This window comes from Plecotus auritus (assembly GCF_963455305.1).
Source record: "Plecotus auritus genome assembly, chromosome: 7".
Lineage (NCBI taxonomy): Eukaryota > Metazoa > Chordata > Mammalia > Chiroptera > Vespertilionidae > Plecotus > Plecotus auritus.
In genome coordinates, this window is record NC_137774.1 from 135,126,215 (window position 1) to 135,146,324 (window position 20,110).

The window sequence follows — 20,110 nt, forward strand, 5'->3', positions numbered from 1 at the left end:
TTATACTGGGAGACTGGGAAGAAGAACATGAAATCCTTATCTACCATAATAAAGCCACTAGATAAACATTGATAAATCAGGAGAAAGCGATATAATACATATTACTTAGCAATATGGAAGAACTGTATTGACTGCAAAATATAAAGATGGGGAATGGGATTTTTATTTCACAAGGTTTTTATCAATATTTGACTCTTTTAAAAATTAGTGCATATATTATTCTGATCATTGTAAATGCCTAAGGGAAGTTAACTCAATAACCTTGTATAGTACTTTGGTGAGAGCAAATTTCATCTGTTTTATCACTTACTGAATAAACGTCTGTGCTTAGTTCTGGGCATCAAAATAATGAGTAATATCTCACAGTGTTTAGTAATTACAAAGAAAGTTCGCATATATTTAGTCTTGTGATTTAATGCTCACCATTCTGAGAGGTTGAAATACAAAGGCAAATTTACCATGATGCTAATGAATCAGGCTTCAGGACCCCTCAATGAATGGACCATTTCCTAACTCTAGGAAGGAGCCCTAGAAATAGGTTCACATGTCATACATTTTTATAAATTATACAAAAATCCAGCCTTTGTTAAGTTGACTGTTTCTTTTCACTCCAACGTCCAATGCATCATACTTCACCTAATATGGCCACGAGCATTATTTCTAAACAAATACATTTTGTACTCACCCCATTTGTATCCACAATTTTGTATTCTTTTGTTTAAAAAGAGCTCTCCCAAATAGTATAAACTTCAGGCTCCATAAAACCTGAATTGATCCCTGGTTAAGTATTATCTCTCCCATCTCACTAATTGATAAGTGAGGTTAATTGGCTTTGCTCAAGTTTGCACATTTAGACTTAAACTCAGATATTTGAATGTCCAAATCCATTTTCTTTCTGCTACTCCATAATACATCTCTAGATGGTGGAAGAAAAGTTAAAAGGCATTAGCTCCTACCCTGGGAAAATTAGTGGTGAAACAGGAGTGGAAAGGTGACCAATTTGAGCCACAGGGTTCATGTGGTGTTGTTCTGAGTAACAGGTGATGGTGAAAGATACAAAAGGAAAGGTCACTGAGGACAAATCATGACAACACAAAATTGTATCTTCAGCTGGCTCTGCCTAGGTGTCGGGAGCCCATACTAAAGTGCATCCTGTGAGACACAATTCACTTGAAGCAGGAAGAGGTCTCCAGAGGTCCGTCATTTCAACCCGGCCTCTGGGAAGAGATCCTGGAATCTCTCTGGGGAGAGCATGAGGCTGGCTGAAGTCAGAGGTCAGGAAATCAAAGACTCGTGGAGTTAGAAAATACATTTCAGGGGATTCGCCCAACTCCTCAATAAGAAGAGGCAGGGTATAGTGAGAGGCCGTATGCGTACCGGTTAAGAGCATGGCTAAAATTGGCTTCTCTCTGTGTGAAAGCTGTATAACTTTAGCTCTCCCCCTGCCACACTCCAGTTTGCCAATATATCCTTTCAAATGCAGTGCCCAAAATATGCCCAGAAGTCCATATGGATGCTGATCAGCATACAGTACAGTTCACGTTTTTCAGTGCTCCAGACTCTGAAAAACAACCGCACTTCAGTGTGAAAACAGAGTGAGATGGGAGGAGATTTGGAAAAACATAATTAAGGCCATCACATAACTTTATTAGAAAAACATACTAAAAAAATTCTATTTCAAACAATTTTTTTCTAGTTGCCCTGAACTAAGATGGAAAACAGTAAGCAGCCTAGACCAGTGGTCGGCAAACTGCGACTCGCGAGCCACGTGCGGCTCTTTGGCCCCTTGAGTGTGGCTCTTCCACAGAATACCACGTGCGGGCGCGCACGTACAGTGCAATTGAAACTTCATGGCCCATGCGCAGAAGTCGGTTTTCGGCTCTCAAAAGAAATTTCAATCGTTGTACTGTTGATATTTGGCTCTGTTGACTAATGAGTTTGCCGACCACTGGCCTAGACCGATCAAAATGCAAGAGTCAAACAGTGTACAAGTAGGTCGGTCATGTTATGCCAATTCATTTACTGGGAAATACTACAGACAGTAACGCTGGAGTCCATGTGAAGGTCACAGACTGCATCTCACAGTCCAAGAAAAATGAATGGTATCCCAGCAGAAGGAGAAGAACAGAGCCAAACAAAACTCTGACAAGATATCAGCATGAATTTATAGTGAACGACGAAGAGAAACAGGAAGGCACTGCTCCCTCTGACGGACTCAGCTAGACCCTTCCTCATCTCTTGGCCTTGACCCCCTCTGGTTAAAGAGAACTCAAGCCAATAAACCCACTGGAAGAAAAGAAATCCACTTCCAGGGTGGGCAGTGTGATTACTCACTTAAGCTGTGATGGGAATAGTAAGAAAAAACATTTTTCTAGTACACTGGCCATCTTGGCTACCTGTAAAGTGTGCCTAGAATTCTAGATTCCTTTGGAGTCTTGGTAAAGATCCTTAAGAGATGGGTTGTGGGTACCTAGGGATTTGTTATTCTAGCCTTTCTAATTCTATGTATGTTTAAAATTTTCCATAATAAAATGTTTTGAAAAATATTTAAGCAATGATAACTTTGTAAAAGAATGCAGACAGTCTTGAATCTGTCCTCCTTTTCCCCATACTGAAGATATCAGTAGGTGCCACCACTAATAAATTGGCTGGGAAAATGTTGGTAATTTTTTATGTGGGTGTATTAGATCATATGATAGGTTATATAATAACTGAACAGGGACATAAACTATTCAGTTTTGACACTGAAACTGTTCAAAGTTATGTTGGTGAATGAAGGCCATTAGGTTAATGTCGGACTGAAAGCAAGGGTGTTAGTAAATTTGGGAATTGTTAGCCTGGTTTTTCATTTAATCCACTGAGAAATTTGGGATCATTGTCCTTGGACTCAGACCCAGTGCCAGAATCACACAGATAAGAGGGTAGTCAGATAATTGATTAGACAAATAGACATTGACCTAGTTCTGGTCAAATGCATCTAGGAATTGACCAGCAATTTACCTTGGCTCAAGTAAACACTTGGAATGGGCTGCCAATGTTTTGTATACTAACACTTGGCAGGAGGCAGACCCTCAGTGTACCAGGGCACCTGAGCATCATTTCTCATCGTGGCCCTGCCATTTACTCCAGCCACTGCTGGGGCAGCCAGTCCACGTAGGCTTGGACCAGTTCCACAAAGGTATAATCTGACAGCACCTCAGTCCCCAATATGGACCTCTAGATTTTGCTCCAGGGCTTCTCTTACACCAAGATCTGTGATGCTGTGGAAAGCAGCTTGGCAGTCACAATCCAGAAGTGTTGAGCAGTTACTACTTGTGAGGATCCCTTTGGATGGAATGTTGTAGGTAGACAGAAATAAGGACAGATCCAGCAGCAACACAATTGCTGGTGGTAAGCACAGATCCAGCAGCAACACAATTGGCTCTCTCCTGCATGAGGTACAGGTGACAGGGTGATATGGTAGCTGTGTACTTAAATAATATGGAAGTAATGATAATGATAATAAGGAATGGGGAATTCATTGACTTTTGTGACTGCTTTGGATATCTTGAAAAAAGAAAATGATGGATTCAGGTTAGCCAAAAATCAACTTAAGCAACTGTGAACTTTAGAAGGTCTCTATGGCAATATTTTAAAAACTTTATCTCCTGCAGGTGTTAGGAATACTGTCTCGAACTTTAAGCCAATTATTTAATCCAAGGTGACAAAGTCAAAAGGAAACAGAATGCAAAGCCTCAACAGATCACTATTTCAAAGTTAGGCTCCTTATAGAAAAACTTTAAGATATTAAGACATGGGATAGGGTAAACAAGTCTGAGAATACTGAATCTGATTTTAATCCTCTAAGAGAGTAGAACCAGCCTTCTTCCCCTTGTTAGAAGAGAACCACTCACCAGCCAGGACACCTGAAAAGACTTCACCTGAACCTTGCCTTGTTATGTTATTCTTGTCCTCAAGATCTGCTCTGACCTCCACTCACTGTCTCCAGGATAACTAGAGCCAGGTTTTGGCTCAAGCAGGAGAGAAAATACATCCCTGCTCCAGCAGGAAATAGTTTACTGAAGGAATCAAAGATTCTGTCAAATTCGTACAGGCAGGAACCTGAACAAGCTAGTGGGAGTGGACTTTGAGGATGTTGGACCAGGGTTGGTGAGTGGATAGCAGAGAATTTATTGACATGGGAGTGTTCTTCCTGATTTAAAGTGTCCTGGCAAGGATACCTGGAGCAATCCATCGCAAGGCTGGTTTCTTGAGGGTTGAACAAAATAATGGCCTACAATAAATAAAGTTCAGTTGCTGGAACTTCACTGGCATAGAGCTCGAAGGAAGGAGTCAGAAACCTCGGGCAAGTGGAAATATTAGAATAGACCTTTTTTCTTTTGATTATTCATTTATGAGAGATTACATAAAGTGTTCAGTAGGAATTAATAAAGGAAAAATGTAAGTTAAATTTCTACAAGCATTTATGTTTTCAAAAGTTTGTAGGAAACACACAAAGAAGCCACTTTTATGTAACTGAATTCCATTGTGCTCTTTGATTTTTGTCATCAACACGGAATGACCTGAACTGGCAAATAAAGCAAGGTTTATCCTTGAACAGCAGTGACTAACTTAAAAAAAATATTTTGTACTAAAATATACATACATAAAATTTACCATTTTAACCATTTTTAAGTGTACTTAAGAGGTCTTTTTTTTTTTTTTTAAGAGAGAAAGGAAGAGAGAGGGAAAGAGAGAGAGAGAAACATTGATGTGAGAGCACAACATCAATCAGTTGCCTCCTGCAGGCCCCCCACTGGGAATTGAACCTGCAACCCAGGCATGTGCCCTTGAACAGGAATCAAACTGGCAACCTTCTGGTGCATGGAATGACAGCCAACCAATTGAGCCACAGTGCCCAGGGCTTAAATAGTCTTCTTGAACTACAATATCTACTTACTTAACTCGTGAGATTGCCACACCCTGCATGGTTTCCCCTCCCTTGAATAATAGTCTTAGAGCTACCTAAAAGCAGAAAGTCTACATAATGGTTGGTCCTGTTCCACTTATTTTCGTTTTCTCAGGAGTCATAATCTTGTTTGACTTATCCAATGTTTAAAAACAATTATTTCCTATATTTTGTTTAGTTTTCTAGTTGCTTACATTCAACATGTAATCCCAGACTGACTTACTCCCTCCTGGCTGGAAGCAGTTCTTAGAAAGTCATTTTAATAACTCAGCTAAAGTGTCAGCTCAGGGACAACATCCCATTGTTAGGCCCCCACAATACTTTTTATATATGCTAAAACAACAGCTGGTGTATGATGCCATGTCCCAGTCTACAGCCTTGGGCAAACTACGGCCCGCGGGCCGGATCCGGCTGTTCTATCCGGTTCTCTTGCTCTCCCCTCCGCTCCTTTGCTTTGAATTTATATTAGTTCACACAAACACTCCATCCATGCTTTTGTTCCGGCCCTCCGGTCCAGTTTAAGAACCCATTGTGGCCCTCGAGTCAAAAAGTTTGCCCACCCCTGTAGCATCATTGGTCCAGAAAACATGAGTTGAAACTAGGATTGCCCCTCCACACCAGCACTCCTCCTGATCCAATTAAAAATGTTTCCCATCCCACAATCTTATATTCTATTGAATCAATCATCCTACTTTCAGGTAGGAGAATGTTTCCAATAGGGGAAAAGGTAGGGCTTCCACTTGAAGTATGACTACTGCCTGTTAACTTTGGCCTCCTCATGACAGTAGACCAGCAAGCAAAGAAAGATGTTACTATACTGGCAAGAGTAACTGACTCCGATTTCCAAGAAGAGCTGAAGGCTGCTCTTAAGTAATGTGCACAGGGAGAAGTATGTCTGGAACACAAGAGGTTCACTGGGTATCAATTGATGATTCCATGACTGTGATGACGAAATAGGCAATTGCAGCAATCGTGGCCTTACAAAGACAACCAAAGGCTCAGACCTCAAAGAGATGAAGGTCTGAGTCATCCATCAGGAAAGCAGCCTAGATGAGCCAAAGAATTGGCTGAGGCTAAGGGACTCTAGAGCAGATAATGGGGAAGGGAGATAATAAATTATTGGCCTGGGACATGCTGCTGCAGTAGGGAATTAACTTCTACTAACCTTCCTGTATTAAATCTTTGTAGGGTTTGGAGCTACTTTGGACAAGCTGGACTTAATGCAGAGCATGAAAGTATCTAAGGAGTACGAAAGTTGAACTTTATTGGAAACCTGTTGTGTTTTCAAAATATGTCCTCAAATTCTTTAATGTTCATTCCTTCAAAAGATGAAACCTAATTCCCTTTCCCTTGAGTGTAGACTGTACTTAGTAACTCACTTCTAAGGAAAAGAATGTGGTGGGAGTGACAGTGTGTGACTTCTGAGACTAGGTCATAAAAGGCATTAGGATCTCTCTTCTCTCTCTCTCTCTCTCTCTCTCTCTCTCTCTCTCTCTCTCTCTCTCTCTCTCTCTCACATCACTGACTGTAGGGGCAACCAGCTGCCATGTCATCAGGAAACTTAAGCAGCCTTACTATGGGGCCATATTGTGGGAAGCCGAAGCCGCCTGCCAACAGCCATGCAACAAGCCACCTTGGATATGGATCTTTCAGCCCTAATCAAACTTTCAGATAAATTGAGCCCTGGCTTAAAATTGTCTATAATATCATTGGAGACCTCCAAGCCAGAAGCACCCAGTTAAGTTGCTCCTAAATTCCTGACCCACAAAAACTGTGGATAATAATTGTTTCAGACAATAAATTTGGAGGTAATCCATTATGTAGCAACAAGTAATAACACAATACTTCTGCAGCACTTTAGATACTCCTGTTTGACTCTTAAATGTAGTCACTGATTCAGGAGACCATTTCCACACAGGCTTTGACCAGCTGCACTCAGGTGTAATTTGAAACATCTCACCTCAGTCTATGCTGTGTCTCTAGCTTGCTACACTGGGAATTCTCTAAGGTGTGAGGCCTTCCAGCATTCACACAATGAGAAAGAAACCAATGGATAAATGCTTTCCCATTCACCACTCAGGTGTTAGGTTCTGAGGTGGGTCTCCTAAGACTTCTGAGAAGGTTCTGGTAGATTTGAGTTTCAGTTGCTCAGTTATAACTAATGATAATGTATTTTTCTTTTTCCCTACTTCATATTATGAAAATTTGCAAACATACATAGAAGTGGAAAAAATTATACAGTCAAAACTCATGTATCTACTACCCAGACTGTATAATAAACATTTACTCTTTTTAAAAATATTTTTTATTGATTTCGGAGAAGAAGAGAGAGGGAGAGAGTGATAGAAACATCAATGATGAAAGAGAATCATTGATCAGCTGCCTCCTGCACGCCCCACACTGGGGATTGAGCCTGCAACCTGGGCAAGTGCCCTGACTGGGAATCAAATCGTAACCTCCTGGTCCATAGGTCGATGCTCAACCACTGAGCCATGCCAGCTGGGCACATTTTACTCTTTATCACATGTCTATTCATTTATCCCTCTATTCATCTACTAATCTATCTTATTTTTAATACATTACAATGTAATTTGCAGATAACAGTACAATTCATTCAGCATGTATATCATTAACTAGAATTCAATACCTGTTTACAATGTTTTTCATTTAAGGCAAAACTTAAAAGAAAATGGAAAAAATCAGTAAGCAGGAATGGGCATGAAAGGTTTATGGGAGATGAACAATTCGAACTGAGCACGGAAGGATGAATAGGACTGAGCTGGGTGGGAGGAAAGGGGAACAGCCTATGAGAGAATACCAGCCTGTACAGACCCGAGTTCTTTCAGGTAATTCTCTTCAAAACTGAAATTAACCTTCACTATAGCACTGAAAAAAGTGGGAGCAGGGGAATCAGGAGACTTCAGTTTAGAAACCCCTTTCACCATTGATTAGCATTGGACAAATCAATAAATCTGAGACTCCAATTTCTCACCTGAAAACAGGTGTCAGAAAAAATCTACCTCACACACCTGTGATGATACCTAAATTAGATACTTTGTTAAAGAGCTTTGTTATAAACACCTTGAAATATAGAATTCTCACTTCTCTGGAATTTCAGTATTGGCACATCTTCCAAATAATTTATTTCTTCAATACCCAGGTGTAGTCAGGGAAGACTGTGTATTTTAATACATTTTCATAGGCTTGAAAAATACCTTACTCCCCTTCCAAATACATATCTCTTCCATGGATGCCAGACTGTTCTAATTGAAATTTTGGAGCCATGGTACGGATGGTGGGGTCTCTGCAGAAGAGAATGGACATTTCCCACCTTCCTGCTAAATGAATGGCAGCACCATCCATCCAGTTCAGTAAGTTCATACCTAAAAGTTATCCTTGCAACACTCCTTCAATCCTCATATCCAACCTGTGAATAAGCTCTTTTTTGCCTCTCAAACATCTCTCATTTCTCTGGCTTTCACCAAAGTCTAAACTTTCATCTTTGCCTGAACTACTGCAATGACCTCCTAGTTGTCATATCTCTGGCTTTTGCCATCTCTCTACAATCCATAGTGATTTTCTCAATATTAAGGAAAAAGCATTCAGTCTTGCACCATTCTGATGCTAGCTGTAAGTTTTTTGTACTAGGTATACTGGTTAATATTGTGGATTTTTTTTCAATAGATGGAGTTACACATATGTTGATATATATGCAATTTGATATGTATGCTATTTTGTTGTATTGACAACACTCTTCAAAACTTTGTATGTCAAATTTTCTGAAGGTGTTAACATCATAGATATTTTTACGCTTAAAAATGTTGAATTTCATGCCAAAAAAGGAGCATTTGCAAGAAGTTTTAATTCATTATTTTGAAGAAAATGGTAAATCCACATTATTAACTGTTATCCGCATTTTTAACTGGTATCCACATTATTAACCAGTACCAGTTAAAAATGTGGATTGAACATTTACCCATTAATAATGCAGATTTTGTAATCAGAGAAAACACGAAAATTTCAAGAGAGACATCAAAAGTGCTTTATTCAAAGTAATGTCCATCGCTAGCTACACATTTCCCCCATCTTTCAGGTAATTTGTGGATACCGTCCCAATAGAACTTTTCTTGTTTTGAGGCAAACCATTCAGAGACTCAATTTTCCACTTCTTCGTACGTTTTGAAGTGCTGCTCAGAAAGTGTGTGTGCCCTTCATCGGAACAAGTGGTAATCTGAAGGAGCAATGTCTGGTGAATATGGCGGGTGGGTTAATACTTCCCAGGCAAGATCTTTTAACATGTCTTTAACTGGTTTTGAAGTGTGTGATGGTGCGTCATCATGAAGCAAAATTATTTCGCAATGTCTCCTGGCCCATTCTGGTGGTTTTACAATCAAAGTATGGTTCAAATTGATTATTTGTTGTTGGTAGCAATCAGTATTAACGGTTTCACCTGGTTTTAGAAGCTCATAATACACCACACCTTCCTGATCCCACCAAATGCAGAGCATTGTCTTCTTTCCGAAGTGATTTGGCCTTGTAGTCGATGTTGATGGTTGACCTGGATCAACCCATGGTTTTGTGCATTTGGGATTCTCAAGATAAACCCACTTTTCACCGCCAGTCACAATTCGATGCAAAGAAGACTTTCTTTCGTGCTGTTGAAGCAACATTTTACTGATGACTTTTCGGTTTTCCATTTGTCTTTCGTTCAGTTGATGTGGCACCCATTTTCCTTCCTTTAAAATCTTTCCCATTGCTTGTAAACGACTGGAAGTTGTTTGCTGAGCAACGTTTAATCTTTCTGCAAGTTTTTTTTGAGTTTGACACACAACTTCATTCAATAATGCTTGTAATTGTTGGTCTTCAAACTTTTTTGGTTGACCTGGACGTGCTTTGTCTTTCACATCGAAATCATCACTTTTAAAGCATTTAAACCAGTGTTCACAAGTATCTTGAGATGGAGCATGTTCACCATAAGCTTCCTGAAGTATTCAGCAGCACTTTTCTTCAAAATGAAGTAATGAATTAAAACTTCCCCCAAATGCTCTCTTTTTTTGGCACAAAATTCGACATTTTTAAGCGTAAAAATATCTATGATGTTAACACCTTCAGCAAACTTGACATATGAAGTTTTAAAGCTTGCTGTCAATACAACAAAATAGCATACATATCAAATCGCATATTTATCAACATATGTGTAACTCCATCTATTGAAAAAAAATCCGCGTTATTAACCAGTACACCTAGTAGATGCCTTTTATTAGGTTAAGGCCGTGGTCAGCAAACTGCGACTCGCAAGCCACATGCGGCTCTTTGGCCCCTTGAGTGTGGCTCTTCCACAAAATACCACGGCCTGGGCTAGTCTATTTTAAAGAAGTGGCGTTAGAAGAAGTTTAAGTTTAAAAAATTTGGCTCTCAAAAGAAATTTCAATCTTTGTACTGTTGATATTTGGCTCTGTTGACTAATGAGTTTGCCGACCACTGAAGGCATTTCTCTTCTGTTTCAGGATGGCTGAGAACTTTTATCACAAATGAGTGTTGAATCTTATCAAATGTTCTCAATACATCAATTACAGGAACCCTGCTTGTTACCTAACTGTGGGAGGGAATTGGCTGAATGGTAGGTAGAGTTAGAAGGACAGGGGAAGATGATATTGTCTGAAATAACTGGATACATTATGGCCTTGAAGGGGATCAGGTAGAGGCCACCTGGCAGTCCCTATTGCCTCTGATTCAAAAGCAATTGTGTAGATAGCACATCCTTTGAAACTACTGATTTAGCCTCAGTCTGTGGTTTACAACTGGGACCCATTCTCAAACTCTCAGAGCACCTCATCTTGAGATGTCCCTGGAAAGTCTCAGTTGGTATCCACTCCCTCTCCTCCGACAAATAGCAATCGTGACATCTCCAACGTGAAATTGGGGGTGCAGATTACTTACTATTCACTGGCAGACCTTGTAATTAGCTATTTAACTTTCAGGTGCCAAACCCAATCCAAATCTATTTAACAGAGGACAATTAATTAAACTTGACTTTCTCATTAGAAATCTATAGTTTCCCTAACCTTTCCTTCAGGCCCTGGATTCCATGTGATGAATGTCACCTTATAATTTGTCATATCAGTGACATCACTTTATTTTCTTATACTACTTGATACTACTTAAAATGACTCTGCAGAATGACAAGTTTGAAGGACAAAACACTGGTCATTTAATCATTAAAAGATATTGTGAAATAATAAGAAGCAGTTAAATGTGTTTAATAATTCACTTCTATCATATCAGCTTTGAACCATTTTCAAATCTTCTCTCTTGGCCATCCTCCTATATGAATGGTGCTCAAAGTTCAGAATGTATTATATCTCCCGGCAAACAGTTTATGAGCAGATTCCTGGACCCTGCCCTTACATTCTGACTTGGCAAACATCTCTCATTTCTCTGGCTTTTCTGGAGGCACTCCAAGGGATTCTGACATCAGGGATCCATGAACACCTTTGGAGAGGTTCTGACCCTGGTTGTGCACCTGCCTCTGCCAGTAATAGGACAGTCCCTGCCTCTGCTGTCCGAGTCCACAGAAAACTCCCAGGCAGAGGTGGGACTGAGCTGAGCATCCAGGAGGAGCTCAAGGGCAGGCATGTCCTGGATTAGCCACCATCATAGTCTACCCTCTGTAATTTAACTGAATAAAGACCCCCAGACCCAGGAATGAGGTGCCAGGTCCTATCAGTGACAGGGGTGAGCATCCTTGAAACTAAGCTAAGGATAAGACTCTTTCATTTGCCTTTACAAAGTGTTTAAATATTTAACTGCCTTGCTGTCCTTCCTGACCCACTGGTCAAAGTCTCCAGGGCCTCTTCTTTGTTCACTATATAAACAACTCCTTATATTTTGTAGTGGGATAAGAGAACCATGGAATTCCAGGACCAGAAGAAATCACTGAGACTGCCTCATTCAACCTGAATATTCACCAACAGGGGGAGGAATAAACAAATTGTGGTATATTATATAATGGAAAAAACTTAGCAATAAAAAGGGAGAATCCACCGATACACACAACAACATGGGTGAATCTCAAAACATTATGATAAATAAAAGAAGCCCAACACATTCCATTTGCTATATGAAGTTCTAGAAAATGCAAACTGTTCTATAGTTAGCAGAATGCTAATCAGTGGCTGCCAAGGGGTGGGAAGAAGAGGATATTAACTGAACAGGATATAAGGAAACTTGGGGGGGTTGTGGAAATATTCTGTACCTGGCCTGAGGTGGGGCTTACATGGCTACATACATTTTTCAAAATCCATCAAACAGCACATTTAAAATTGGAGCATTTTGTTATCTATAAATTGTGCTGTAAATTTTATTTTTTAAACACTCAACTAGCTGCCCATTGTCACCTAGGGTACAGGGTTGTAAAGGCAGCATTACTTTACTGAGGACCTTCAAGGAAGATATGTTCTAGGCTCCCAGGCCCTCATGTGGTTTCTTACTGCCGGAGAGGACTGGCCCCACATGAACCCCCAAATGAGGCTTGGACCAGAGGCAGGCGTGAAGTCAGCTCTGTGCTCGCCCCACCCTGGGATCCCACTACGCTTTCTAGGGAATGAAGGGTACTTCCTCCTAAGCAGGAAGCTTAGCTGGTCTTAGGAAGTGGCCACCAGGCTTCCAGAGAAGTAAAGGAGAAGGGAAGAAGGGTGCTGGGAAGAGAATACACCCTAGTCCTTCCTGCTTTATAACTCAGGAACGATAACCATCACTCACTGTGACTCACTCCATGCCTTTTGGAGTGTTACCTTGAGAAGGCTAACCCCTATTTTGTAAAACTACTGTTTGAAATTCTCTGCTGGTTTTTTTTTTTAGACGGCCTCTTATTCTAAAAAAATAACTTTGCTTTCTAGCCTGCTTTAGCCTGCTTGAATAATGAGGAAGATAAACTTAGCTGTCTGACCTTGTAGGCCAGAGACTAGATATGCCCATAATTTCAATGCCATGCCAGGTGCATTTTTTAATTGGATAGAACTGTGTTGTTTTCAAGGCCAGCAGCGAGATAACCACTAAGTGCACATAGGGCTGGCTCTTTAATAAAAACGGAAGTTCTGCTTGTAGCCTTGCTTAGAATTTGAATTCATTTTCTCTAAGCCCACCGGTGAATAAAGTGTGACCCCAAACTCTCCGAGCATTGCTTGATTTATTCCAGTTCTCTGTAACAACCTCATTCAATTCTAATCATAACCCTAAACATAACTCCCATTACTCCAGTTTAGAGAGGAAAAAAGCAAAAGAAGCAGAGAAACAGAAACCATCCCAAGCTTAGACTAGTGCAGTGGTCGGCAAACTCATTAGTCAACAGAGCCAAATATCAGCAGTAAAACGATTGAAATTTCTTTTGAGAGCCAAATTTTTTAAACTTAAACTTCTTCTAACACCACTTCTTCAAAATAGACTCGCCCAGGCCATGGTATTTTGTGGAAGAGCCACACTCAAGGGGCCAAAGAGCCGCATGTGGCTCACGAGCCGCAGTTTGCCAACCACTGGACTAGTGTATGGCAGAGCTGCACCTAGGCACAGGAGGTCAAAGCCTATATTCTCAACTGCAACACTGCCTCTGCTGGTGAACTAGCTGCTTCCCATGCTCATGCCTGTCCTCCCTCTCCTCACCAGGCCAGATGTGCACTCAGTTGGGGGCAGGCTCAGAGGATGGTGCTCAGAGCAAAGAGGACCCAGGCCCAGGACGAAGAGTCCTGTTCTCTCTGTTCCAGCTACATCAAGAGCACCCAAAGTTCAGAACCCTATTAAGTCACTTTCTCTATAATTCAAACACAGAAGTACTTTTAAGAGACACGCAGCATTCCGGTTATTCCCATGAGCTATAAATATGTAATTTATGGGGAAAATGGGAACTCTGTGTCACATTCAAATTGAGAACTATTTGAACAAAGGGGGAAAATATCCCACCGTATTGAGTCATGGGGAAAAATAACTACAGTATATCATACTAGTAAAGAGGAGTGTAAAAATAGCTTATGTTTGGAAGTTCGCATTAAACGTTAATGTGGCCTTGAGCTTATTTCAAGTACCTTTCATTAAGCATTTTCATTTTCACAACCTGATAAGTTCGCCCCACACTAAACCAAGGTCAAATAATGTTTGATGCCCGCTTGAAAAAAACCTTAAGATCAATGTGCTCAACTCCCTTTGAAAAGAAGAAACATAAGGCAACTGTTCTTTGAAAACAAACTCACCCCCCAGAGGTCATTAGTCATTAAAGGACAAGATCCTTGAGGGTGGGGCTCATGGCTGATGTTTCTTTCTTTTTTTAACTTATACTGACTTCATTGGGGTGACATTGATTAATAAAATTACGTAGGTATCAGGTAGACAATTCTATAATACTTCATCTGTATTGATTTTTCTTTGGCTTGTTCAGAGCATGAACTTCAGTGCTGGGTGAACACCTCATTTTCATTTGCCCAACACTCTTTTTTCTTTTCTTTTTTTCTCCAGAAGCAGCAATCTCTTTATTTTGAAAACTGCCCTCCACCACTCCAACATCCAGATCAAGTGAGAGCAGCCAAACCTGGCATCCTGACCACAGAGGTGAGAAAGCCAGCCACGCTGGGTCTCTTCAAGTCCTTTCCCAGGATTTTTTTAATTTAAACTGAAGAAAGAGAACACAGCTTGGAACGTGTGTTTTGGCTGAGTGGGATAGTCAGTCTGAGAGAAAGAGCCCTAAGTCTTAACTCTCCCAGTCGGGTTGCTCCCGCAGCCACCAAACTCACACCCTCTGGGGATTTGGTGAGATCACAAGTCCCAGACAAGGCACTAGTGGTCTCCTAGGACCTGTGGTCTACTTTCATTCTTCTCAAATCCAAAGTAAAGTCACAAAATCAAAGAACTCTCAGCTGCCATTTATAAACAATTAGCCATACTTTCCAGCTGCTATTCTGTCTCAGGTACTCTACGAGGTATTTCACATAATTTATCTCAGTTAATCCTTATAACAATCCTAAAGAGGAAGGTATTATGTATAATTATCCCCATTTTACAGAGGAGAAACAAAGTCAAAATTGGAGGCCCAATTTTTTTTGAGGTCTAATGATACTTGCCCACTTTCACACCATCACTAGCTATTCCCATTCTCTGAGAGCAACCTCTGAAGTGAGTATGGGATGTCTGACCACCAGGGTTAGGTCACTGCCTAGCCTAGATCTGGATTCCTACCTAATCCTTCCTGTGTAGGTGTGAACTAAAAAACAAAATAAATAAATCTAAACTAAAAGCCTGATGCAAATGTTCCAGTGTTTAAAAAAATGGTGCTAGCCTAGCAAGCCCATCAAACTGGAAGTATCATTCACACACAAATACTGAACCTACACATGGGCACCAGCTGGGCCTACAATTAAGAAAGAGCCTGAGATTTCTACAGTATGTGCCTTTTTAAAATATTTTTTCTATTGTGGTAAAATATACACAAAACTTACCATTTTAACCCCTTTAAAGCGTACACTTGAATGGCATTAAGTACATTCACATTGTTGTGTAACTGTCTTCACCATCCATCTTCCCAGACTGAAACTCTGTCCCCATTAAATACCAACTCCCCATTCCCTTCCCCCAAATTCTGCCCCAGCAGCCACCCTTCTACTTTCTATCTTATGAATTTGAATACACTGGGTACCTCATTCAAAGCAGAATATATGCTTTCAATAGTGATCTACTATTTGCTCAGCACTCTGCTGGGCTTTATGGGGGAGAATATATAAAATATGAGATCTGATTCCTGCCACTCAGATCATCATAATTGAGGTGTAAAGACAAGGCTAGCTTCTAAGAAACAATATATATGTGCATGATATCAACTTCGAGGACAGGAGAAATTTAGATGAGAGAGATCCTTGTAAGCTGGTATAGTCCAAGAAGTCTTCATAAGAGCACTGAGAATGAGGTTTGGTTGGGCAGAGAGGAAGATTCTGGATTAACAATAATTCACAGATCCAGGCAGGCTGGATCATCACGAGTAGACCCAGCCAAAGCCAGTGGGCCACAGCATTCTGACCTGGTTTCTGAGGACAGGATGATAAACCCGAGACCTGTGGGTCAGACTACTGCTTGTATCCCCAAGTCACACATACAATGGTTTCCTTTTCTCCTATTACAAAAGATAGAAAAGAAAATCAAAGGTTTTCTGTTGCTGTTGTTATTCTTTATGATTATCTCAGAAAATAACCAAACCAGCTCTTTTGGACAAGTGTGTCTTTTTCCTTTGGCAAAGGGAGTTAGTAAAACCTCTGAAGCTTGCATGGAATGTCTGACCACCAGGGTTAGGTCACATCAACCCTGACCACAGCTGGGGTCACAGACTCCTGAAGTGGTGGTGAGATAAGCCTCCAGATTCTCACTCTAACCAGTTATTCTGGTCATACTGGCCCTTTAAACAAGCAGTATGGAATACTTCCCCCCCACCACCACCACCAGCACCCCTCCAGCACGTTGAGCAAGTGGCCAGTGGAGCAGCACCCATCGAAGCTGTCGTCTGTGCGGGTTGCCTCCTGCCCACATCCCTTCCCACGTCTCCTCCTGCAGGTCTGCTTTCCAAGCATAAGCCTCATCCGTGGGTAAGAACAGGAAGGCCTGCAGCGCTCTCACTCCTAGGGCCTTGTCTTTTCTGTTCTTTTTTCATTACCTTTTCTCTTTCTTCCTTTCAGGATATGGTAGTTTAAAAAAAAAAAGGAGTCTCTGCTTTTAGACATAAACATCCTTGGTGTCCCACAGCATGTAGGTTTGAAACTGAATATCCTTTCCACAGAAATTGTAAGTGTGGGGCTAAGTGAAGCCACCAGGAAGTGCACCATGGACCTTTGCGAGGCATCTTTCAACCCTCGGAGAAGAAAAATGTGAAATGGCAGCAAGTTATCCTGCCTGGATAACCTGCAAGCCCCACAACCATCGGTATGGAACAGCCTATGGCACACTTGGATTCTGAAAAGGCGTTGAAATTCCCAGATAAATTCGTACACTATTTCATCCCAATAGTTCGGAGAAATGTCTAACGCCTCTGTGAGAAGTCCCGTAGGAAGGGAGCCACGTCTTCCTGCTCCCAGTGTTTCCCTCTCGTTCCAGGGACCGGGGAAAGGCGCCCGGAGAGCACTGCTCTCCAGGCTGAGCACCGCGGAGACGTGCCCTTTGAGCAGGAGCTCCTCTCCTCGGAGACACCAGGGCCAGTAAAGGCACCAGACAGACACAGAACTACAAACCAGTTCCATCCCCCTCCATTCTCGTTCATTACTTTCTGCCTCCAACTAAGCAGGTTGAATCTTTAAAACATCTCAGTTCTGGCCCACATTACTGCAACCGTCTATCTGCATCTAGTCTGCTTTTTGTTTTGTTTTGTTTTTTCAGACTCATCCTCCATACATCCCTAAAGTGGTATATTTAAAATATAAATCTCACTATGTAACTCTCTTGTTTAAATTACCTCCAGGGTAAACTCCAAGCCAAGCTATGTTTCAAGCAAAAAGAGACTTGCATTTATATATAATTACAGTGAAAATGTCAAGTTTCAAAGATAAGTTTTTAAAATTTCATAAAGTCTCCAAGCCAAAAGTCAACCAATGAAATGAACATAAAGTCTATGTTAACATTTTTCTAAACATTATATAACAGAAAATGATAAAGCTGAAAAATGAGGAAGTTGGGTCTGGAAAAGCCTGAAAAAGGTGAGGATTAAAAACAGTTCACCATGTGGGAATAACTTCTGTTATAATCGGGGAATTACAAGTATAAAATAGACAGTATTTAAAAGACATACAATTATTTGTAGTTTTTAAAAAACCTCTTTATTTTGGTGTGCATTTCTTTCATTACTCTCCCTGTTCTCCCAATCCTGCTTCCTCTGATCACCTCTCAAATTACCTGCTTCTGGCTCTTGTCTTAATCACCAAATTTCAGGGAACCCAAGCTAAGAAAACAGGTCCCAGAGTGGCCCTAGAAAGTAGAATCTTAGAATCTCTGCACCTCCAAACCTCAGGATGGCATTCTGGACCTATGTTACTTAGACGGCAACAAGGATGCCGTTTCTAGTGGTAAGTGGAGTGATGTAGTGGGATAACATATATATTGTTTCTTAGAAGCTAGCCTTGTCTTTACAACAATAGGATTAAGATTCTCAACTTTGATGGATTAAGATTAAGTACAGATGAAAGTGGAAATATTGGTTTATTCAGCAGCTTCGGCTGACCCTATAAAAATACACAGTTGACCCTTGAACAACACAGGTTTGAACTATGTGGGTCCACTTATACATGGTTTTTTTCCAATAAACATACAGCTGGCCATCCATATCCTCAGGTTTTGCATCTGCAGATTCAACCAACTGTGGATGCAGAGGAACAAATGCATGTATTGCTCTATACTATGCTATCTAATAAAAGAGTGATATGCAAATTGCCCGTACTTCTACTACACCCACAAGCCATGCCCACCAGCCAATCAGGAGTGAGTATGCAAATTAACCCAACCAAGATGGCTGCAGCCACAAAGCGAGCAGGAGGCTTGGGTTTCCCCGGCAATGGAGGAAGCAAAGCTTCCCACACATCCTGGCCAGCCCTGGACTCCACTCAAGGCTACAAAGTTTCAATTATAGAAGATAAATAAATCCCAGATACCAGGGCCTCCGCTTGGGTCGCCGGGGGGGTGTGGCTGGCCTGCAAACCACCACAGGCCCCATGCCCAGGCCACCCCATGCCCCAAGGGAACCCCCACCCTGATCCAGGACACCCTTCAGGGCAAACCAGCCGGCCCCCACCCATGCACCAGGCCTCTATCCTATCTAACAAAAGAGTAGTATGTAAATTGACCGTCGCTCCAACACACAAGATGACTGCCCCCATGTGGACATAAGATGGCCACCACAAGATGGCCAGCAGGGGAGGGTAGTTGGGAGGGACCATGTCTGCAAGGAAGGGCAGTTGTGGGCGATCAGGCCAGCAGGGAAGGCAGTTGGGAGGGACCAGGCCTGCAAGGGAGGGCAGTTGGGGGCAATCAGGCTGGCAGGGGAGCAGTTAGGCATCAATCAGGCTGGCAGGGGAGTGGTTAGGGTGTGATCACGCTGGCAGGCAGAAGCGGTTAGGGGCAATCAGGAAGGCAGGCAGGCGAGCAGTTGGGAGCCAGCAGTCCTGGATTGTGAAAGGGGTCCCAAATTGGAGAGGGTGCAGGCTGGGCTGAGGGACACAACACCCTGTGCACGAATTTCGTGCACTGGGCCTCTAGTTTTATATAAGGGACTTTGAAACAAATTCTCCATGGATACTGGGGGATGACTGTAGTTAAGTTTTGGGGTAATAACTTGAATGAAATGGACAAATTTCTAGAAAGATAGCAAAACTGACTCAAGAAGGAATAGACAATTTGAACAGAACTATGACAAATAAAGATACTGAATTGGTAATTTTTTTTAAAAAAAAAACTACTCATAAAGAAAAGCCTAGTTCCAGGTAGCTTCACTTTTAAATTCTACCAAACATTTAAAGAACAATTAATAATACCAATTCTTCACAAACTCTTCCAAAAAACAGAAGAGGAAGAAATACTTCTCAACTCATTTAATGAAGACTCTGACACCAAAACCAAACAAAACAATCAGCAGAAAACTACAGACCAAAAGCACATATAGGATTTACTGAGTGTGGTCCAAGTACACAGCTCTGTAATTTCATGGTTTTGAGGTAATTTCTATAAATAGTTTTCTATAACTGGGCTTTTGGTAAGAATTAGCACATTTCAAGGCTATAATCTCTGGCAAGAATCTGGAGAGTAAATATTCTGCACTACCAGTAAAATGCATGTCCTCATGCTTTGCCAACTTCCAGGGCAGGGGATAGAAATGAGGTCTTCTTATGAAAATTAAATGTTATTTATTTATAGTTAAATGCATGATGAAAGCTAGGGGAACTGCCACTATCAAAACAAGAACTGGAATAGCATTTTTCTTGCTGCAAATAGAACAAAGAATGTGGGGCAAAGAAAATTGTTATTACTAGTAGATATTTGAGATGTATCTTATAATTTGATTTAAAATTTAATTTAAAACAACAAGAAAGATATTTTGGGTTATAAGAAAGCACTGAATCAAACACAGAAGAGACTAGTTCCTTTACTCTGGAC